This window comes from Apis florea, unplaced genomic scaffold (assembly GCF_048593485.1).
Source record: "Apis florea isolate Af1SG1 unplaced genomic scaffold, ASM4859348v1 contig_2190_pilon, whole genome shotgun sequence".
Classification (NCBI taxonomy): domain Eukaryota; kingdom Metazoa; phylum Arthropoda; class Insecta; order Hymenoptera; family Apidae; genus Apis; species Apis florea.
In genome coordinates this window covers 323,783-350,146 of record NW_028256541.1, presented here as the reverse complement: position 1 = coordinate 350,146, position 26,364 = coordinate 323,783, and the positions used below count along the sequence as shown (strand labels likewise).

At 20.8% G+C, this 26,364-nt stretch overlaps 1 protein-coding gene across 2 annotated transcripts in view; it reads right to left on the bottom strand.

Moving 5' to 3' along the window:
* The window catches only part of blo (bloated), a 305,906-nt gene that overhangs the window by 110,726 nt on the left and 168,816 nt on the right, over positions 1-26,364 (bottom strand). The gene's annotated exons all lie outside the window — the stretch shown is intronic.

Below are 26,364 nucleotides of genomic sequence, written 5' to 3'. Positions count from 1 at the left end.
CCGTTCAAATATAGATTAGATTAGAAAAAAATAAAAAAAAATTCATTATTTAGAAATTATTATAAACGTCATTATGTAATTCAAATATGATGATTGATTTTCTTTTGTGTTTTCTTTCTTTTTATTTCTTCTTTGTGTCTAAGATAAAATTAATCTCGCAAGAATCATAATTTAAGGAAAGAATTCTGGATCGTATAATTGGATGACAACGATTGATTGAAAACAACATTTATTAATAGACGGAAAAACAAAGTGGATTCTATTAAGAATAATGGATTATTACACAAGTAGACTTATTATTAGATTATAAATTAGTGATTTGTATTAGCTAAGACCAGGCTGATCATTAACGATTAATTATCAAGTTTATTTAAGTACTAGTTGCTTTAATTAAAATAGTTGGATATAAACTCTTATAATAATTCACTGTTCGACAAAATATATATTTCCTTTTTACCTCTAGTTTATAAACCGATCGTTAAATCAAAACAAATATCGTATTACAAACAAAAATCACCATTCTATAATAATGGAAAGTAAAACAGATAGGTGAACTAACTTGCTTTTAGTAATCTTGTTTTTTAAAAATATAATAATAGATTTTTTATTTATTATCTGATAATTTAAGACAAATATATGAAAATCATTCAAGGTCACTTTAAATCAATTAAAATAAAAATTTTTTTAAAGTATTCTTTGAATACATTTATGTTTTCTTTTTGTTATTGATATATTGTTTTTCTAATCGCTAATATAAAAGTTATAAAATATAGATAATTTTAACATTCGATCGCCGGATTGAGAAATAATAAATGTTCTTCAAATTTAATATCTCTTATTTCTAAATAATTTTTATAAAAAAAGATTGTTCTATAATACTTCTAAATAAAATTTGTCATAGAGTATTATCCATATAATATTATCCACAACGTTTTAAATTACTACACATCACTAGTTTGAATATTTTTATTAGTTGTGGACATATATTAATGAATATTTATATATTTCATATTTACATATTTAAACTATCAAAATATTAAAAAAGTATCTTTAAGCAATATTATTTTTTGTTTTAATTTTTAATTAATTTTAAATAATTTTCATATTTTATTTGTCTTGAAACTATTTTATGTGCATATACATAAAAATCTATATCAAACAGAATTGATCTTTATATCTTCTTCATGCTTCTTATAAAGATAGTGATATTAGATTCTCTCTTATCTCTCAAAACTGCAACTTTGATTTATTCAATCTACTTTTTTTTTTATCATCAAAAAACTATATCTAGCGAGTTATTCAAATGACTTGTTTTAAATTTCTATTCTATATAATCAATCGATTATTATTATAAATTTATTATTCAAGTTTTAATTGAGAATCAATTATTAAAATCTGCATTGATGTTTGTTTCTTCTCGCTTATTCATTGAATACATTTTATTTTATATTTTTTACTTCTCAATGAATAAGAGAACTTTAAATTTTTATATGATTTTTGATAAAATTTAAAAATATTTTAAATATATATATATAGTACGATAATTTAATAATTATAATAAAAAAAGAACAAATTTTTTTGCTTGAAATTATATAAAAAGTAAGAAGTCTTTTTTAAGATAAATAAGTATAGCTCTTTTTTTAACATAAATATATTATAAAACATTTTACTGTCAATTATCGAACAATTTTAGCACGATTTTAATTTGATTTTAAATTTTTATGAAATTGTGAATTAAAATTTAAAAAAATATAATAATATAGATTTATCATAGATAATAATTTTATCAATAAATAATTTAAATATTTCTTGAAAAATATTGACAAAATATTATAAAAATAATAAATAAGATAGATAAAAAATAAAATAGATAACATTTACATACAATAATTTTGCATTTATCTTATAAGAAACTTTAAATAAATAATTTCTTATTTTCTTATTTAAAAAAAAATTATAATTTATATTTCAAATTATAATTTCTAACATAATATATATATATAATATAGTAAATATCCAAAATTTTTGGAACATTTTCCTTTCGATTTAGTTTTAATCAAATGATTCAATTTTTTAACTATATATGATTGATAATTTTCTAAAAGGAATTTGCTGTAAAAATTCACTATTTTCTTAGCTACGTATTTCCACTTAACTTTCATTAGTTATTTATTTTTGTCTAGTTTTTTATTTTTTAAAATAAGCTGTGCAATATTTTTAACAATAAAATTAATAAAAGTCATATATCTGAAAATTTTTAATTAAATAACAAAAATTCTTTCATTTCGGTTAATATCATTTATATGATTTTAATTAATTAGATTAACCAAAATCTGTCTAATGTATACAGTTTTAATACGTTCATCGCCATATTTGCGTGATATGCTTCCATGGGGGCCTTTTCAAGAAAAATAAGATTTTAACCTTTTACACTCATATTTATATTTAAGAAAGTTACTAATCAAGTAACAAGAGTCTTCTAAAACGTAATTATATGTAATTATATTATACATATAGAATGTAATTATATTATATATATATATTTACTAATGTAAATACATATATTTATACATATATTTAATAATACATAAATACATATATTTATACATATATTATATTACATATATACATGTAAATATATGTATAATAATAAAATGTAGGATAACGACTATATGGTGACAGACGATTGCAAAGGATAATTTTCCTAACATATAATTCAATAATAAATAAATCTACCAACTAGGGAATAAGAATATATATACTGGCAGATGGCAATATAAAATATGTATATTTAATTTTTCCCTATTATAGAAGTTTAACTTCAGAAAATTTGGCACGACTTGATCTTCTCGTACAAGAATCGTAGTACAATTGTGCAAAAACTTATTAAATAGTAATCCTGGCAATAAAGGATACCATATTTATACAGATAGATATTACACAAGATATTACTTGCATAAAAATTATTAAAGTTAAATATATACTTAACAGGAACTACAAAATAATAGAAAATTTATACCCGATTCAATAAGAAAATCTAAGTTTGCTGAAAACGATATATTTATCTGCAGATCAGAAAATTTGTTATTGTTGGTGTGGAAAGGAACGACTCGTCATTATACTTAGCACTTGGGAGGTTTCAGTTACGATTAATAAATAGAAGAATATATGGAGGAAATATCCAAGTAATAAATAAGCCAATTGTAATTGTAATTACAATAATAAAAAAATATATATGGAAGATATAGAACAAGCTGATTCCTATTCTGCGACATTATTCTAAGAAAATCTAAGAAAATCATTGAAATGATGGCGGAAATTATTTTTTTGGAGACTTGAATTATCTTGTGTAAATGCATATTTACTATATAAAATAACTCAATATTGCCAAAATAAACGATCGATGATGCATTTAAAGTTTGGGAACTAGTAGATAGATTGATAGTAAATTACGATAGAGATCCAAAATAATAGACCATCAATATCAGACAAAGAAGACTAAATAGCAAATTGCACATTTTGCGTCAAAATGAGGGAGAAGAAAAGGATTGTTCATTATATTCTAATTGAAAAGTGAAAAGTGGAAGAAACAAGATACATCTACAATATATGTACTTGTAAACCAGGATTACATATTGGAAACTGTTTTGAATGATATTCTGCAATGCAAAACTATATAATGTAATTAAAATGTAATTTTTTTTAACATTATTTGTATAATTTTTATTTTTTTGGTCTTTTATAATTATTTTTTTTTTATTGTAACACAAGATTGTGTTTTCGAGGTTAATATTGGAGTTTTTATTCCTGTGTGTCATGTTCTTTCCAATTTAGTAGAAGCTAATTTTATTTATTTTTTAAAAATTTTGAAAAATCAAAATATATATACGCATATTATATAGATTTTCACTAATCAAAAGATTGAGACGCGAATAAAATTTGTGTATTTTTTTAAATTTTTTCTACTAAAACAACAAGTTAATAATAATAAACTTGTAATATATTTCCAGAAAAATGTTTCCATTTTGATCAAATATGAAAAATAATTCCAAATTGATTGATAATCTTCTTAAATATAAATACGAGTGCAAAGAATTAAATTTATTTTCAGATGTAATATTAATATTTTTTGTTTAATATTTACTTAATATAGTATATAATATCAATATATATTAATGTATTAATTTAATCAATATGCAATATGCAAAACATTGATAATAATATAAAATATGCACAATTAAAAAATACAATATACAATTACAAAATATAAAAATATATAAAATATTCAAACAAATAAATTTTATCTAAAATTATTTAGATAAGATATAACTTATTTCATAGTTATTGTTTATTTTTAATATATATTCTATATTTTAATCAATTATTAACTATATTGGTTGTAATTTTATTGTAATATTTTAAATTCTAAAATTATTGTAATAATTTTAGAATTTAAATGCTTTATATTTTATTTTATATATTTCACTATATATTTTATATATTTCATTATATATTTTATATATTTATATTTTATACACAATATTATATGCATACATTATTTTTATATAGTTAAAACATTATAAAAGTTTCATACTATTTAACTTATTAAGTATAAATCACAATCCCAACAGACTCTATGAAAATGAAATTAGCTTAAATCATAAATTATTGAAATTAACGTAACCAAAATTAATTCAACAATATAGTACAGACTATAATTCTTTTATGATCTCTATCTTATTAAATGCGACCGATATCTTTAAAAAACCTTGAAAACAATCAACATTCTTGATGGTGGATTTTCTATATACACCATCCCGTCTGCATTGGCCGCTTTACATAAAAAGTGGTTCAGCCAGATCAAGGTTAAATAATCGCGCTACGTAAGAACTGTGGAACGTGATGAACGAGTAATACTAAGAAACGCGGCTTAAAACGAGAGAAATCAATAGATCCGTGTTTCCGTGGATATAGATTCGTTTTGTGGTCCAGAAGACTATTATAACAGGGAAAGAGAAATTTTTTTTACTAAACTATATTTTTATTATAATTCTATTGTATTGTATAAACAGTGAAATTATTATTTATTGAAAAATATAAATTTATTTTACTTCAATATTTTCTGTTTTTAATGGAAATGTCATTTTGAAAAGTTCAGAACCTGCTCACATTTATTTATAAATTATTTTTATATATTTAGTCAATTAGTCGCTGTCTTCTTTTTTTATAATTTCTAATTATGCAATAGATAAAAAATGAAGCCAAGGTATTTATTAATATAAATATATAAAATTAAATATATAAAAGTCTGAGAAAGTTCGTATATATCGTTTGATTATAGAAAGATTTTAAAAATCTGACATTCTTACGAATTGTTTCGTAATTTCAATATCACAGCTCGATATATAGTATTCCATCTTCTCACGAAATATTACAAAACAACGATTAGCTGAAAAATGAACGTGTCAATCAATACATTTCTTTACACGATCAAATTAAATGAAATTCGACATTATTATGTAGATGAATATCAAGATAAAAGTATTTTTTGATACACAATTTTTATTTATTTTTTTATTTTTTTAGAGAATTAGATTTGAGTAGAAAAGTCCAAAAATATTTATTTTGAGATTACAAAATGAAGTTCAAATGTTAACTTTGTTAAAAATCATGATGAATTTTATGAAAATATAAAAATATCAAATTATTTAAAAAATTAATCAAACAAATATAAAGAGACTTATTTCAATAAATTCAAAATGTAATATTGTACAATGTAATATTTCGATAATTATTATTACATTTACAATGCATAGAATACATTGAATATATAAAATATACATAAAATATCTAAATATAACTTCATTCTCTTATAGAAAATATTGAAAATTAAAATATGATCGATCATTACTTAGATACGCTATGTAGATATATTATTTGTAAATATTATATCTAATAATCATGATATTGTATATTATACTTTTAATTAATTTTTCTATTTTCGATATACCAATCTAGCGAAAAACAATTATAACAATAATCTTTGTAATCAATTAAATTAATTCGCAATTTGTCTTTGATATTTTCCAGTATAATAGTATAAAATTGCAGGGAAAGAAGATAAATCTATTGCAAGTACGAGACATGACAACAAATGCTTCGAGGATTTACCAAGTATTCGAATGGAGGGGATCTCGCGCGAGCATAGTAGGGGAAACATTGCCGGAAGTGCAAGTGGCATCTTACCGTGGTGGGTCAAAGATCGCGCAGCGATGCTGACCTACTGCTTCGAGGGCTGTAAACGCCATAAATGTTCTATGGTCGATAGTATGGATCATCGCACGAACCGAAACAACGGTAATTTTACGAACGATCACGAGCATAAATTAATATCGGCGGGTTATCTGATTATTACTATGAGCCTATGTATGAATTTATCCTCTTCAATCAGATTCGATCAATAATTGTTACGATAAGAATGAATATAAATTGCAAATTGATGGAGTGAATTATCTTTTTTATTATAATAGAAATAAAACTAGAAAAATGGATAAAAAGTCTCATTATATTTAATGATAATATTCAAAATAAATAGGTTTTAAAGAATAAGCTAAATAAATATTAAATTCTTAAATGAAGATTTTTCTTGATAAAAAAATTTTATCTATGCTGATATTATTTTTATAAATTTACAAAAATATAAAAATAACGTATAATTTGAAAACTTAAATATATTGAGTATATTGATCTATCTATAAACATTCTTATTGTTGCATCTATTTGAATATAATAAAAAATAACGAATCAATTAAGATTCAAACATTCCAATAATATCAAACATTTATCAAAGTTCGAAAATCAAACATTCGAATATTTAATATGATAATCGAGATTCGTTGTAAAGCGATAATTACAGAAATAACAAGCTATGTGTTCGCGAGATTTATACACATTACACTATTTTTTTTTTTTTTAATACAAAATGAATACATATTTGTTGTTTAAAGTTGATTTATTGCGTTATATGAATCGTTCTGCTCTATCATCTTCTTCCATCTCTCAGGAACCTCTTTCCAAAATTGTTAAGGCTTATTTACAAAATATTCCTCGAGGTGCGTTTTTATTTCGTTTACGAATCATTTATCATGGAGAGAATTTTTTTAATGACAGGAACAAGTAATAGTCGGATAAAGCAAGATCTGGGGAGCACGGAGGATGCGGTAGAACATCCCAATCAAACTGTAACAGCCAATGCAATATGCGGTTTTGCATTGTCGTGATGAAAAACGATGCCTCATCGATTCGCCAATTCTGTTTCTTTGTTATAACGGCTTTCAATTTATCAAGATGATTGCAATATTTTACAGAATTTCACCTTGAGGAAGGAGCTCATAGTAGACTATATCTTTCCAGTCTCACTAAATGGACAAAAGAATTTTCTTCAGGTGAAGTCTAAGCTTCAGTTGAAGGTCTATTGTTCTTAGATCAAGTGCGTTTTCGATGCAAAATCCAAGTTTCGTCTCCAGTGACAAACCTCTTTCATGTCGTTGGAGAAGCAAATCGCACGTAGAGACGCGGTTCTCAATCAATAACTGTAGAACTTCAAACTTCACATCAATTGACAGATATTCCATCCTGATCAGGTGATTATGTAATGTTGTGTTGCTATAGTTCGTGAATGCAACAAATCAAAAAACATTTAATATTTTGACACGAAAATCTCGATAAAACTTATTATTATCTCAAAATCGAGGTTCCTTAAAATGAAAATATCTCATTGATTACAATCCAATTACATACGAGACATGCTATGACATAAGGCAAATTAATTCTTGAACAACAGAGCTAAAGATGACGATGTTTAATCAAATTTTACAAAAAATTAATAGGGATATTCACATACCTGATAATGACCTTTATTAAGGACAAATCAGGACTCATTTATGAAGACAGCTTGAATTTTATTTTCAATGATTCCAGTATTTTCGATAGTTTAGTAATAATTTTTTTTAAAACGAGCGGATATAATTTAACAACACTTTCTAGATCCTCATTAGTAATCGAAACGAAGATACAATGGCCACTTCACAAATCACATTTGCGTGTTTAATGTTTTGTGACGGATCACCATAAAAGCAAGTACAAGTGTTTTGATCTCTCCACACACACACACTGCGATCTCTGAGATTTTTTGAAATGTTTGCATTTTCGCTGAAAATAATGATTGAAAATATCAAACTCTGCTAGACAGTCTTCTAAATCAGATAGAATTCAATAACAGTTTACATCAATATTACAGTATAGTTAGAATCAGATTAACATTACAATCAGCCATAAATAATTAGAGTAAACCATTCGTTCACTTCAAGCTGATAATACAAATAATTTTATAGTCCTATAATCGTAAGTCCTTTCAAATAATATCAGTTCAGGCATCCTGTTTGTGCAATATTTAACAATCTTGATATTGTTTATGTCGTGAACCGTTTAGCGCGTTTCAAAAGTATTGGAAAACTGAAATATCCAAAGGATATTACGCTATCTTCGGAATACACTTATGTAAAATTTATATTTTAGATACTCCGGAAAAGGCAACATTGTGTACTGAGATACAAATTGAAGGAGATAGAAGATCATACACAGACTATATATATATATATACTTTCAATGGCTATAAACTATAAGCTGAAAGGCGTAAAAGCAACAAGTAAAGTAGCAAAAAAAGCAATCTTCGTATGAAATTCAAGAAACTTGACTTGGTAAATCTTGATAGAACATCGTTATTCGTGAAGCTAAAGCCAAGATTATCGCATTAAGAACCAGATTAGCTGTTCGAGAAGTAAATATATCGATGTATGCCAAATTTTATTAAAGATATTTTTAAGATTGATTTTTAAATTAATTAAAAATGTTTTGTTGTATACAAAGTTAGTACTTTTAATTATTTTTATGTGGATGTACAAAAAAATCACTAATAATACTTGAATCGAATAAATTTCATGGATCATTGCATATAAATGAAGTTTTAATTTATTAAAAATAAATTTTTATCATTATCTTATTTGTCTAATATCTCTTATTCTATAATATAAGATTGCTGAATGAAAGAATAAGTAGTGATGTAAGTAATAGTAATCTAGAATAATATCACATATTAATAACACGAAATAATATCACACATTATCGATGTATCTAAAAAAATGTGTATATATTGCATATTATAATTTGTCTTTTTATAAATGTCTCAAATAGTATATATATATATATTATCGATATATTAATTTTTTTTGGTATTTTTATTTTTGATATATATAACTAATGAATGAACTAAGACAACAAAGCAATATTGCTTTAATAATTAGAAAAGTTATTGAGTTAAATTTTCGTATTTTTGTGTCTAACACAAAACTTTCAAGTATCATTATATCATTTTTTCTATCTTTTCTTTTTTTTTGCGATTTCAATCAACGTAATTATAATGCTATTTTGTTAGTATATATATATTATATTATTATTGTAATATATTATAATATATTAATAATATTAATTATTGATTGTATCGCGAACTTATATCCGGAATCTATTTATTTGAATATATAATTTCGAATAAAATTTTAATTGAATAATCTTTATAAAAAACAATAATAAATAATAATCGTTTATGAAAATAATTTTATTTGAAAAATAATTATTGAAAAAAATTACATAACATATACATTATACATTACATTAAAATTCGAGAGTAGTTAGTCGCTTATTTAAAAAGATATAAATTCGTCGTATTTTTATTGAGGATCTTCTGTGCAATGCATTACAATACACTATTGTCATGTATTCAGCTATTCGCGCTTTCATTACCGTCGTCTCTATCTAATGCAAATTGAAAATGCATGTTATTAAATCTTAATGGATACATGTGCATATGCTTTTTTTATTATTTTGATATTTAAAATCCAATCTCTAAAAGTATCTTACATTTTTAGAAACATTTAAAAATAACCTATATGAGAAAAAATCAAATATAATTTATAATCAGAATTTCATGAGAAAAAAAAAATAATAATAATCATTGTCAACATTAATGATTACTGAGGAAAAGTTTTTCTAATTTAATAATATTATCGCACATAAATCAAAATAAGATTTCATCGTATTGTAGATAAATATTTTTTGGACGATTAAAATTATTGCAATAACTGATTTCGGAATATTCTATTCATATTAACTACAAACAATAGAACTACTGTATTTTTTCTACATTTGACAATATAACGTAATATGAAAAATGATTGTTTTAATAATATCTGTACGAGCAATATTCAATATATCAATTACATCTTTATAGGCAGGATTTAATATATAATACTAAAAGATTTTTATTAATATTTCGAAAAACTAATAAATTTTAAATTTAAATTTTAGTCCATTTTCTTTTTCTTCAATTTCTCTAAATTTCATTTCAATCGTAAATATATGATTTTTGGAAGTGTAATTATAAGCTAAGTATTTTTATTACTATTAAAAATTGAAATTAATCGAATTTTTTTTCTTAAAAAAATATTATAGAAATGAAAAATATAAAATATAATTTAAAATCCAATAAAAATGTTTCGCTTGAAATAATGGGTTGAAATTTAATAGATAATATGAAAATATCACAAGAAATGCGATAATGTTCTCAATATTTAATTTAATTAAATGATACATCAAGCACAAAAATTTCAAAGAACATAAAACTTTCAAACACATTTTAGCTTTTTAGCGATACATCATTTATATTTCCAAAAATTACTTAAATATCTTCCCTTCATTCTTTTTCCCTTATAATTGTGAAATATATCAAACACAATTGTATTAGGTGTTTAAATAAGTTCTTTCCTCTTTTTTTTTCAAATTCAAAATTTTATTACATAAATCAGATACAAGATTACATCTCAAAATATTCATAACTCTTATTCTTTATAACCTTTTCCCACTTGATGAATAAATTATAAATTCCATAAAGTCATCAAAATTTTCGAATACTTTTTCGGATCTTCCCCGACAATTGATGTTGCAAAAAAGACAATAGTCTGACGAGGTCAGGGAAGTCCCGCTGCATGTAGCAAGACTTGCAGTCATAAATTGTTCCTGCAACGTTTGGCCGACTATTATTGCGTTGCAAAATCATGTATCTTGTTCCTTGTCCAGCCGTTTCTACTCTAGCTGGTCATATAAAATCTTAATTGATTTTGATAATATTTAGCAGTTATTGTCGATATTATTCCATATGGAAGTTCATAATGGACGATTCCTCGGAAATCTCATAAATAGCAAAACTTTTTTGCAAAGCAAGTTCAGTTTTGCCACTGAAGTCGATGGTTCTCTAGGATTAATGATTTCTATTGTTTGGGATTATCATATAACACCCTTTTTTCACCGTCAATTTTGTACAGAAAACTTTTGCTTCTATGCCATGAAAGCAAAACAGCAGAAATCTCGAGTCTGTTTTTTTTTTCATTTCGCTTAATTTATTGGGACTCATTATCCTAACTTTTAAATTTTATCCAATTGTTTATAAATATAAATATATTTATAAAATTTAATAAAATTATTTTTATATTGAAATATAATGTTATGTAAACTATATAAATTTAATAAATAGAAATGTGGATTAATTATATCCTATATAAAGTTAGAAGCTTTATTTTTTTAAATATTTCTTAGTACTTTTTGGTTTATAAATTAAATATAAATTTATAAATATATTTATAAAATTTAATAAAATTATTTTTATATTGAAATATAATGTTATGTAAACTATATAAATTTAATAAATAGAAATATGGATTAATTATATCCTATATAAAGTTAGAAGCTTTATTTTTTTAAATATTTCTTAGTACTTTTTGGTTTATAAATTAAATATAAATTTATAAATATATTTATAAAATTTAATAAAATTATCTTTAAATAATAAAATTAATAGTTTGTTTTTAATAATTAATACATTATATTTTTATTTTAATTTAAAAATTATTAATTAAATTAAATATTATTTATAAATTTGGGATTTAATTATTTTTATATTGAAAGTATAATGTTTTATTTTGTAAACTATATAAATAATATTATATAAATTTATTTTTAATTTATAAATTAAAAATATTAATTATATAATATTATTTATATTGTTTATTTTATTTAAAATATTATAGTTTATTTTTTTATTATTTATTATTAACTATCCAAGTCGGATAGATACTGCTTGTTTGATGATTTCCAATCTTTCTGTCAATTCTTCTTATTGGGTAGGATTTTTCTTGAGCAATTCTTTTAACTCATCACCATCAAACTTTCTCGGCCCATTTGACAATCGTCGTTTTTTAAATTAAAATTTCTGGCTTTAAATCTTTGATACCACTTTTTGCATACTCTGTAAGATACAGCTTTTTCTTCCAGTGCCGAATAGCTTCAGTAGCTTCAATCAGCTGATTTCATTCCAAGCTGGAATGCAAAAAATAAGCAGTGACGCAAATAATGCTTCTCGCACGTCATGTTGCTTGAAATTATTACATAAGATTGGAAATTCTTATTAATTCTTAGAGCACTTATCACAATTCTTCTTAAAAACAAAAGAACGTTCAGATGGCAGCACAAATGGGAAATAATTCGAATTTAGTCAGAAGTTATGATCGTAGAAAAAAAGGAAAAGAAATTTATTTGCACACCTAATAAATAATAAATCGTGAATATTGTCAAAATTGTCTTTATTAGCTATAATCATTGTTAACATTTCTTCAATTTAAAAATTGATTTATATTATTTAATATTTTTCAGGAATGTAATTATATTGTTTTTATCACATCATTACTAATAAATTATCTAAATTCTTGATATAAACCAAAGTTAACTCTAGAAGAGAGATTTGTTCTGTTATTTAATGATTATTATTATGACATTTCTGATAGAAATATTTGATCAAATTTTCGAATTACATATTAATAATAAAAATTAAATATCGTCATTTTAGCTTCGCACGAATGACTTTTTACATGTCTTTATCCAATTGATTAATGAGAATATGATCAATAATGCATGAAAAAAGGTTTTAACATCAATTTGCGATTAAATCAATTATCATTGTCATTGTAAAATTGTAAAACTGTGAGTATTGATAATTTATAAATGATTATTATCGAATTGATTGTTAATAGAATAAATTAATTTTTTAAAATATTAAATTAATTAAAAAATTATGCAAATTTTTGATAAAACTGTTTATTAAATGATTCCAGAAAATTAAAATTATAATTTTTTCTCTACAAATTTATGGATTCTAAACATTTAATTTCGAGCAATTATAATAAAGATTATCTTTTTAATCCTTCCAAAATTAATATTTAATAAATAAATAAATTATTACAAAGTTATAATATTTGATAAATAATAATTTAAAATTTAATCTAAAATTAATTAATTAATTAAAAACTTTTAATTTAATTTAAAATTATTTCTTTCTGCTTGGAAGAATATTTAGAAAAAAAAAAAAGATATATATCAATAAAACGTTCGATCAGTAATTCGATTTAGATGATATAAATCATCACCGAAATAGCGATTATGTAACCATAAATTGTGTCTTAATTCGTACGTTTTCGTTACGATAAATACAATGCTCGCGCAATAAATCGTAATGAAAGCATAGACAGCAGGAGACCGATGATAAATTGACTAGTAACGCAACTTGAAAATGCGATCCAAGTGAAAAGCTATCAGTGCAGTTCTGAGACTAGATCAATAAGTACAACATTATACAACGTGTTGTTCAATATTTTTACTAGATATAATCTAAATAAATTAGATATAATCTAAGTAAATTGCAACGAATGTTTTTTTTGTTTAATTTGCATGGTAATTCTTAATATTATGTATTTGCATCTGTTAAAATTAGTCTGTTTAAAAAGATTATAACATTTGTAGCTCCACTTAATTAATAATTATTTTTCATTATTATTACTGCTGTTTTTTTTATAAATTAAAATTTTGAATATATTCTATAATACATTGATATCTGCCAAATAAAGAACAAAAGCTATTATTATATAGAAATAAACAAAAAATGAATAATTGAGATAATATCATAGTATCTATGTCAACCTTAAAAAGTCAAGTTTATCACCTTATTTTTATAGATTAAAAGATTATCAAACTAAAACTAACTAAAAATTTTTAATATATTTTTAAAATTGAATAAAATTCCTTTAATGTAGATTCGTCTTCTTCTTTTCTTCAAAGTTGAATACAGTAATATTTATAATCAATTTTATTCTCTTTATCTTACTTCTTTACAATAATTTTTTCAAACATGTATTGATATCAATTTATTAAATACTCAGATTTTTTTGTTTTAGTTCATTTATCTCAATTCTTTTCAACATGCAATCAAGCATGTTGATTTAAATGGATCAAGAAAATAGAAAAATCACTGATAGAATGAAATTATAAATTAAGAGAATTATAAATAAAGTATAGAGCGAATTGAATGATGTAAGTTTGATAAAGATTACGTATATTATTAAAGTTATAAATATATAATCTTTTATATTTTCGATAAGATGTATTTCAAATCTGTAACGATCACTGTTAATTTAGATCAATAATTATATTAAGATATTATCAAAAATATTATAAAATTGTAATAAAATAATTTTTCAAAAAAATTTATCTTTTTATGTTTTAATTATTTCATTTCTAAAATATAGATTAAATAAGTAAAGCATTTTGAAATATTAGGAAGACTGTCAAGACCAAACATTGGCATTTAAAACATTAGCATTGATATATAAATATATCAATGAATCACGAATTGAATTCTAAGATATTTTCAAGATAAAATTAAAAAAAAAAATTAAAATTTATAAATTTTTAAGTTTAAGATGATTATATATATTGCTCGATTATATTTATTAAAGTTAATAAAAAATCTAAATAAATATATATTTATACATGCATACATATATTATATATAGTTATATGATTGTTATTATATTGCTATTATATAATGCAAAATTATCAATTTTATATTCAATTTTATGAAATAATTAATTGATAAGTGTGGAGAAAGCATAAAAAAGTAAGTTAACACATTAAATAAGATAATAAGATTGGTCGAGTAAAGTAATCATTAGTATTTCTCATTTTCTTTTTACTTTGTTATAAAATTATTATTTATAGAAATTCAATTCTTAATTTCAATAATCGCGTTGAATTGAAATTTGTTATATAATATAAAGCATTAAAATATATAATATAAGACATTAAAATGGTTAATAAATCTGTGATCAATCAATTAAATCAATTAATGTTAATGTTAATATTAATGTTAATTTAATAAATAATAAATATAATTTAAAGATTTTTGTCAATTTTTTTTTCAATTAAGAAAGTTTGAATTTTCATATTTATTTTACGTAGATATCTTATTTTATTTATATACATATATAATGATATAAAAATAAAATATAATAATTTAAAATGATGAATTTAATTTTAATTATTTCAAAATAATTAAATAATATTTTATTTTAGAAGTAAAATAAGTTAGCTCTATGCCAAACAAATTATTTTCAAATAATTTTTTATTTGAGATTTAAATAAAATAATAATCCCTCATACTGGAATGAGAAAAATTTTATTTTTATAAAAAAAATGATTCAGAAAATATTTATGCTAATACTAAAATTTAATGAAATAATATTCACATGAGAAAAAATTTCATTCAAATAAACTAATTTGATATTAGTATTATTAATAGTTATTATTTAAAAATGATACTTGTTGCTTCATATATATAAACATTTCTATTATTTCGCTTATTAAAGGACTAAATGTAGCTTTAAAAAAGTTTTCAATATAAAATTTATATAATTTATGTATTACATAAACAGAGGCAAAGTTATTAATCATTAGAAAAAGTAAAGTTGTAATTTTGGATTTTATGCATAAAATAAAAGAAAATATGATAATGAGATTATGAGTATTGGAAATGAGTTTACATATTAAATTATTTTGAAGTAACGCTGAATGTAAATTATATATAATGGATAATACATAATATTTTTATAAATCGAACTTTATTTTCTGAGAATCTTGAATTCAAAATGATTAAGAACAAAATAACTTAAATTCTTGATAAAAAAATATTGAATATTCTGCAGTAATTTTTTATCGTTTATATATTCTATAAATTTAATATCAAATATTGAAAGTTTTAATATTGAATGATTTGATAAAATAGTTTAATATTAAAACGTTAATATAAAAATAATTAATGTAGAAAATTTATTTCTACAGAATCTTAAACAATTTATATACATTATATACATTATAATTTTATGATATAAATTCTATTTTTCATTTAGAAAAGAATTTAATATTTCTATGTAAATTTTATTTATTATATTGAGATAATAAGTAATAATAATAAGCAAATATTAATTAATTCTTAAGAATAGAATTATTAAAAATGTTTCTGTTGTCATGATATAATTGAATTGCATTACTTAAAAAGTTAAATAATTCTTCTAGTAACTATGTATTAATATCTATATCTCTTCATTTATCTTTTCTGCATTACACGATTTCGTAATTGTCTTTCATTATTTAATCTCAACACGATTACATATTAGTAATTTAAATAATTGTAATTTTTTGATTATATTGTAAATCTTTATTTTTTAATAAAATATATCAGAGATTTAAAATATTTCTAATAGTCAGAGAAAGAAAAATTTTAAATAAAAGTTAATTAATCTAGTTATAAATTATCATATAAACAATTTCTAAAAAATTGGTTTTCAATAAAATAATAAGAAAATATTTTGACGTTTTTAAATGATATTAGAATCATTTTTAAATAGTTTATATCATTTTAATAACTATTCGAATTCAACAATCTATTATATATCATAATTTTGACTCTCAAATCTTGATTTAATTGAAAAAAATAAAGAACTATGCTGAAGTTATGCCATATGCTTATATATGAAATTATTTTATAGACGAAGTACAACACGACTAATACAACAAAATAATATATAGAAAAGAACATGTCTTCATGTTATATTACATTTTGTTTAATTGCAAAAGATTCTCGAATTATAGCCTATAATTTTATAGAATAGTTAAAATTTTGAGAGTCAAGATTATTTTAAAGTCATGGTATAGTAAATTGTTGAATATAGTTATAGTGATCGTCTTAATATTATAAAACTATAATATAAAGTTAAAAATATTATATCATTTAAAAAGATCAAGATAATCTTATATATATTTTATCGAAAAACAATTTTTTGGAAATTTTTTCAGTTTGTCAAATTATCAGAAGTGTCTAAAAATTCATGATGATAGTTATATAATATATTCTATACATGCTAAATATAAAAAATACATACGTACATCTTAATATATATAAATATATATGTTTCTTCTCCCATATTTCATAAAAACTAATTTGCAAATTATTTATTACTAATTAAAGATTTTCAAACTTAAAAATTATATAATTGCAATATTATATTTTTATATAATTTTTTCTGAATTTTATTTTATTTTAAAATTATAAAATGAAATTGAAATAAAATTGAACTTAAAAATTTGCATAACATAATTAAATAACAATTGTCAACAATATAGATTTAAAATGAGATAAATCAAAATATTACAATCTTAAACAAAACTGTTATATTTTATTTCTTAAATTATTAATCACAAAAAGAATTGAATAAATATAAAATATTATAGGTTAAAATAAAAATATTAGAAGATTATTATAATATATCGCACCGCTGCAAGAAAAATACAATAACTTCAGTTAATCGACTTAAATCGAAAAAAATAATTAAAAATGAATTTATTATACAAATTGTTTTCTTTTGTCATTTTTATATTCACTTACAATTAAATTTAATATATATTAATTATAATAATTATTTAATTACTAGCTAAAAATAACAAAAATAAAAATAAATAATAAAAATAAAAAAAATTAACTATGAAAATAGAAATTCAAAAGAAGAATACAAATTTAATATTGAATATAAATTATTATTAAGTTATTATTAAATAGAAGACGTCAAGTATGAATGATTGAGACTCCGGATAATCGTAATTTAATTATCGAGATATTATTTAATTTTCATTCCGAAAATATTTTTTTGTTTATGTATTTATTATACTTATATATTTTATTAGAAAAATGGCATAATCGATAAATTTAGAATTTAGAATTGTTTATATGATAAATAAATATATTTTTAACTAGAATTATATTATAGATATTAATATATTTATGGAATTTTTTTTGAAGAATTTCTTTTGTAGAATCGATTCTAAACCTAAAGTGAATATAAAAATTAATATATAAAAATATCGACTTATTAAGTTATAATTTATTATATTAAATTATAAGCAATTGAAATTTACATTAGATGAAGCTTGTTACATCTGAAACAGCCCTCTTTTTCTTTGTTACGTTATCAGTTCACTCCATTTCCGTCTCATTTCATGTAACATAAACTTCAATTGCATATTAATATTCATATTTTCTTTTAATCTTTAAAAATTTTTATGAATTTGTAATAATTTTCATATCATTTTCAAACAAATATATATATTACATAACATATATATTTCTACTCAATAATATTAAATATAAACAATTATAATTAAAATGATACAAAATAAATATTTATCCTATAGTATCCTAAAATAATTATATTGGAAGTAAAAACTAAAATGTTTTTTAAATTAGAATATTTCAAATCTGTTCTTATTTATGAATTCTTACTTTACTATAACGATTATTATCTAATTATCGAAAAATTTTATATGATAATTTCTAATGAGATAACTTTGCAGACAAAATGACTCGATTATCATAAAAGCTATAAAATATTCTGATTTTTAATTATTTTTGGTAATATATTGTATACAATGTACAAAATATATTAATTTGTTGTTTTTGTTTTTATTTTCAATTAAAAAATCAAATAAGTTACATATAAAATAAAAATTGTATCTCTCGAAAATATCTTCGAAAACTTTTTACTTAATTTAATCTCTTAAATTATTTTAACTAAATTAATTTTTATTTTTTATCAAAATAATAACTTTTTTGATAATGTAATGAATTAATATAATGTTCATATTTGTATAATGAATTATATGATATTATAAAAAATATAATTATTGAAAAAAAACAAATGAATCATCACTCTTTATATAATTTTTTAATTAAATGATTTTTTTTTATAGAATATCATACATATATCTAATTTAATCCAGATACTTATCATTTATTATTTCCTAAAAATATTGGTAAAAAAGAAGAAGTATCGAAAAAAGAAATCTGCAATTGAAAAAATTTCAAACAAAAAAGTAAAAAAACACTTTAAAAAATTAAATAAACAAGAAATAGTTAATATATAAAATTTATTTTCCGATGAAAATTTTTTAGATTTTCCGATATAAAGAAATAATATTCTTGAAGAAAAAGATAATATTGAATGCATAAGATATAAGAAATAAAACAGAATCATACATGATAATAAGATGAGTAAATTCAATATTTGGTTTGGTTTTATGAAGGATATTCAGAATTTTTGAATATATATGAATATATATATATTCAATATATATTCAAACAATGTGGAAATATTTTATATAAAAAAGAAAATAAGTTTTTGTTTTATTAGGCTTATAACATGTATCTGGACCATCACATCATAGGTTATTTTCATCTATTTCGAGTGAAATGATCTTAGAATTTATTTATATCTTTTTTTCAAAATCTATTATTTTTTTCTTTTGTTCTTTAATGCTATAAATCTATATGTATTGAATTTTTTGAGAAAATAGTGATCATTATCAAATTTCACTTATTTTTTTATTAATTAATATCACAAAATATTTTATATTAAATGTTTTTATTTTATTATAAATAATTTTCGAATTTCTTTTTTTATAAATTTTTTTATTTATATCTTTCTTATATCTTTATATCATTCAATTCCAAAAATATTTTAAATATTAAATTTTAAAAATATACAAATATAATATATAGAATGTGACAATATTCATCTGGAAGATCAATTTTAGAGATTAAAACAAACATTAAAAATATAGAAAAATTCCATTGAAACTTATTGATTAAATTACAAACAATTAAATTCGCGTTAAATAAAGCAAAATAAGAAGCGAGACAGAATGCGAAATAAAGAAAACAGAATTATTTCAGGTTTTTCGTTTCACTCTTGTTTAATACAAACGTCAATTATTTATAACTTGATAAATAAATTTTAATCGATATTTTTATATTAGCTTTTGTATTTATTTTGACTCAATTTGATTCAAAGATGTCTCACAAATATTTTAATCCGTATAAAGTAGAGCAGAGAAAAGCATCAAAAAATCAATGTTAAATAAGAAAATCATTGTTAAATAAGAAGTATAAATAAATTTTTATGTATTTAATTTGATATTCATATGACGTGTATTTAAGGATATTCTCTTTTATTTTTAGTATTTTAGTAAAACAAATATTTCAATACTTTCAAAAAATTTTATTCGCAAAAAAATATTTTTGTTAATAAAATTTTTCATTCCAATTCAAAATTAAGTTATTCCATTTCGTTTTGCTTCTTCCCATAATTCTATTATAATATAGAAGATTAGAATTTTTTGTAATGAAAAATAATATATATTATTAAAACTTTTTAATAATATTATCTTAGTTTTTAATTTAATCTATAAAAAATGTCAATTAACAATATATAAAAAGAAAAAAAAGAATATATAAATCTTGAAAAACATGAAAAGAATTAAAAATCGAGGAAAATTAAATAATGTACAATGTACTATGAATTAACATAGAAATTTATAACGATAAACGATAAACAACAGGATGAATGAGGTCAAGATTTGAGAAACATGAAACTGTCGCTCTTAGTGCGAAAGAAGCATATTTAATTTGTCTAGATTAGTCTTGGTTTATAATTCAAAAGAACAATTTAACTTTCGTAATGTTAAGCAATTTAGGTGAATTTAAGCAAAAATGTCATTAAGAATCATACATACATACTATTATTATCAAATTTAATTATATTATAATTAATTTAATTACATATCAATTTCAATATAATCTTTTTTATAATTTCAATATTAAAAAACTTTTAGAACTTATGAAATGTATCTTTCTTGATATTAATTTAAAAAATCAAAACTCTGATTTAACATTTTACATACAATTTTTAAACATCAATTGATAATCTATTTATGATATGTTATATTAAAATTTCTAATTAACTGGAAATAATGTTTCTATTTTGTTCAAAATTTAACCTAATATATTGATTGTATATTTTGTTAAAACGATAGATTTCAGTATTTTTATTATATTATTTTCAATACTTTATTAAATACATTCGACAAAAATATTAATTTTTTTTATTAATCTATCTAACTATTTACTTTCATTACTTTTATCACTTTAATTATATTTATCTATATATGATACATTTAAGTATGCATTATAAATAGTATTAAAGGAGAAGCTAATGAACAAAACTGAAAAACAAAATTTTCAAAGCCATTAGAGAAATCTGAGGATACGTTCGTTATTGAAGCATAACAACTTATTCTTATCTCGAGCCGTTTCTATTTGCCTCTAACCATGAAAAATTATTATCAACATACAGATGCTGATGATCATAAAACTAACCAATGCAAATATAAAATAATATAAACATAAGCTGGATCTTTAGATAATTAACTTTGTTTAACTCTTTGCACTCCAAGGTCTTTTTCGCTCGGACGAACCAACAACTCCACACGATTTCCTGCACTCGTTCGATGAATTTCTTAATTTAAAATGATTTCACACACAAATTAATATATAAAACTTTTACATTTTAATATTTTATGTATCTTTACATATGAAGAAAGAAAATTTGTTGAATATTAAATTGAATATTAAAAATCTGTATTGTTGTTTTGTATTTTAATAATAATAAAGTAATTACCAAGATGCATTCTTGGTTTGTCCAAGGCAAGTATCACAATAAAACGTCAACACGTCGTTACAAACCTTACGTGCTCTTACATTTATTGTCTACAATTCTTATTTTCCATCTTCTTATACTACATCTCTATTTCTATCACTATTTTCCTTCTCTCTGTTGTCAATTTTTTAATGAATAGAAATAATTTCATTATTTAATAACGAAAAACTCATCTTGAATTAATATCTTAATAGATAACTTCTTCTCACTGTTTATTATTCTTATTTTTCATCCTCTCTTACTGCATCTCAATTTTCATTACTAATTTTTTTCTCTCTGTCGTCAATTTCTTAATGAATAGAAATAATTTCGTTATTTAATAACGAAAAATCAAATAACTCATCTTCATTTGAACGAATTTCATTATCGTATTCCATGCTTACAAAATTTAAAAACTTTGAAAATAATATTCCTATTGCTAATAAATTCGGATTAACGTCGAAAATATAGTTCCATCCACGGTCTAATTTCAAATAAAAAAATCTAAGCATTAGATAGTATGTTATTCTACATTTTATAAGATTATATGTAAAGAGCTTAGAAATCTATTCATAAAACGATATTTTAAAAAAATTAAACATAAATAAATATTATCGAATTGCTGTATCAATCCAACTGGTGTCAGAGAGTCATCGTTGGAGTACAAAAGATTAGGATAGCTATTAATTCTTCCAAAGATATTATTCTATCATTGAATTGTTGAATTTTTCAATGCAATATTCTTGTATTTGAGATCGATTAATCGGGATAGATTACTGTTTAACTTTTTTTCAGAATAATAAATAAAAGTTATTTAGGTAAAATATTCGATAACTATCGTAATTTAAGAAATATAATAAATTAATTGATTATTATAGAAGCAGAGAATTTTTTTTCTTGAAATAGGAAATTTTTCTTTGCTTGAAATTGTAAGAAATATGTGTGTTAAAAGAAATTAATATATTAGAGAGTAGATTTTAGGGAAGAATAAAACCCAAAAGTATATAAATATATCAATTAAAACTTATTTATTAAATTAATAAGCAATCGAAATTTAATTTAGAGGAAGTGAAAACAGCTATGTTTGTCATATTGTTATTTCTATTTTTCCTTATTTAACAAAAATTTTAAATGCTTATAATTTAAATTTTTAATAAACCTTAATCGACATTTTTATTTTACACACTAATTTTTACGTTTCCAAAATTAATCTTCTAAAATTGTTGTCTAACAAATATCTTATATATATCAAAACTTCTCCATTTCAAATGTTTTTTTCTTTCGTTTAATATGTATTTTAATTCTTTCAAACTAATTATTAATATAATTATTCGGACTGTTTTTATATTTCTACACTAGCACTTCTAATGTATATGCGATCAATCTATTGCTATTTTATCTTTTTGAATGTATAATCTATTTTTATCATTTGCACTTAATTGCCAATGAGAATCGAATTTTTGACGATTTTTTAAAATAAATGCATTCGAGTTTACATCAAAAATAAAAAAAGTATTCAATAATGAATATTTATAGAAAGTAAAACAAAAAAAATTGTAAAGCGATGAAAAATGCAATGAAATTCAAAAAGAATTAATGATAACATTTATACAAAAAAAAAAAATCCGGAATATATATAGAGAACTTTTTTTCATCTTTTATATTTTTTAGAAAAGTTAATAATAACGATTTTAAATATATTAAACTAATTAAAAATTTAGAATGAAATACTTAAAATTAGTATTAAAAATTAATTTAAAATTATATGGATAATTTTATTAAATATATATATATATAGTTTTTTCCAATGTGTTTTAAGATTACTATTCTAATAGAAAATTGAAAATTATGAAACACTCGTAATTCAAAAAAAAAAAAAAAAATGAATTAAATAAAATATATCACGAATTGCCTTGATTTTTGTTTACAAATTTTCTAAAATAAAATTTATTTCTAATTAAAAATTATATAATATTTTATATTATATTTATTATAAAAGTTAATAATATTCTAATTAAATTCTGCAATTTGTATTTCAGCTTCTATTGAAATTATGTAAAAACGAATTAAATATTGCATTATCTTCACAAAGTTGTTCTCAATTTAATCATAGTACACAAAAGAACACTATATAAAAAATTCACTTAAATAAAATCAATGAAATCAATTATTTTTGAATTGCTGTTGCTTTTTAAACAAGTTTCCAATTCATTTTCATATTTCTTGTAAAATTTGTTAAGAAAAATTAAATTGCTTTTAAAAATAAAATTAAAAAAAAGAAACAAAATAATTAAAATTGAATTAATCAAAATAAATTTTATTTTTAATAAAAATTACAAATATTTGAATAGAAAAAAAATTATTTAATTCACAAAAATTTAATCCACTTTATAACAATATATATAATATAATATAAGAATATAATTTTGAATTTATTTACCTAAAGAATATAACATTGTTATATATTTTACACGAATTATTTTCGTTTGTAAATGAACGAAATGTTAAAGACAGTTGAATTATCCAAATTACTTACATATGTTCCTTCGTTAGTCCGACATGCTTTATATAAACACGTGCATTAAAAAATACGACAAGCACTTGCCATAATTATGGCAATACATATACATACAGATGCGACATAAAAAAATATATATATAGATGCTATACACATACAATATAAAAGATTATAGTCCAAACATGCGGAAATCGGTTACAAGTGCATATGTACTACCGATTCACATGATACATTCATTGATATAGAATGAGAAAAGAAATAAAGAAATTATTAATGTAATTAATAATTAATAGCTGATGATAATAGAGGAATGGTTGAGTCCAGCGCGTACACACCGTTACCATATTACGAGCCCATATGTATGTAATAATAATAATAATAATAATAAAAATAATAAAAAATAATAATAATAGGAGACAAGTGAATAATTAAAATTCAGTCGAGTAACGACGAGATTATGTTCGATTTACTTATTTTTTATTAATTATTATTAGAATTACGTATAGAATATAGAAATGTATTCGTTAAATAAATATATATAAAAAAAAATAAATAAATATTGTTATGAAATCAGAGTATTTAAGAAACTACAATTAATAGTATTATTATTGAAATATTATTAATAACTATAAAAAAAAGAGGATCATCTGGAAATGAATCACGGAACACGCAATAATTATTCGTGCCGTTAGTTAGCGAATTCTTGATTAAATATGTTATATATCGATACCGAAAAAATTTGAGCTTGGAACAGTTAGATATACATAAATTAGATGGAACATGTTCTAAGTTGATACAACGATGCTTGATATTTCGCTTTTATATCATAACAGGTAATTTCGTTTTCTTGCTTCATTTTAAACATATAAATTATATTCTTTGTAATTAATATCTATTATCATAATATATATATATATATATATTTTATCTCATGATTGTATATAGTATATTTTTAATTAATTACTTTTTAAATATAATAATATTTTTATATTTTTATTTATATTTTTAATTATATTTTTTAATAAAAATTGTAATATTAATTAAATAAAATATTTTATAAATAACAATTAAATTATATAATATTGTACACAAAAATTTTTTTGATAAAATATTTTATGAAACAAAATTAATTTAGTAATTTTGCATTTTCTCCTTTTTGAAATCACTTGCATAAATAAATTATAAATAATCAAATTTTTAATTTTTTTCAATTTCAATTGAATTAATTTTTAAAAATGAAAAAATCGATTTTCAAATTTCATCTTTCAAAAATAAGATTTTAAACTAAAATGAAATCAAGAATATTACAGATAATTATTTATGTCATATTTCTTATTAAATATTAATATAGTTTTCTTATAGTTTTATTCATAATAGTAAATAAAGAACAAAAGAAGAAACACAAAAATAAATTAAAATATTCAACCTTGAATATAATATACTCATATAATTATATTTTTATATAACCATTATATAACCATATATAATATAACCTTGAATATAATATCATTTATAAATACTGTAAATATACTGAATATATTATATTAATTTGTTACAACAATACTTATAAATATTATCAAAGTATATAAATAAACGATAAATTAATAATTAATTTTAATCATTATTTATTAAAATGATTGATTAAAATTATTATTTCTTATTTTTTTCATGATAGATCTTTCTATAATTAGTTTTATAATTAAAATATAATAAATAATTAAAATACAATATGTTATCTCTCTCAAAAATAAATATCTGTCCAGTGCT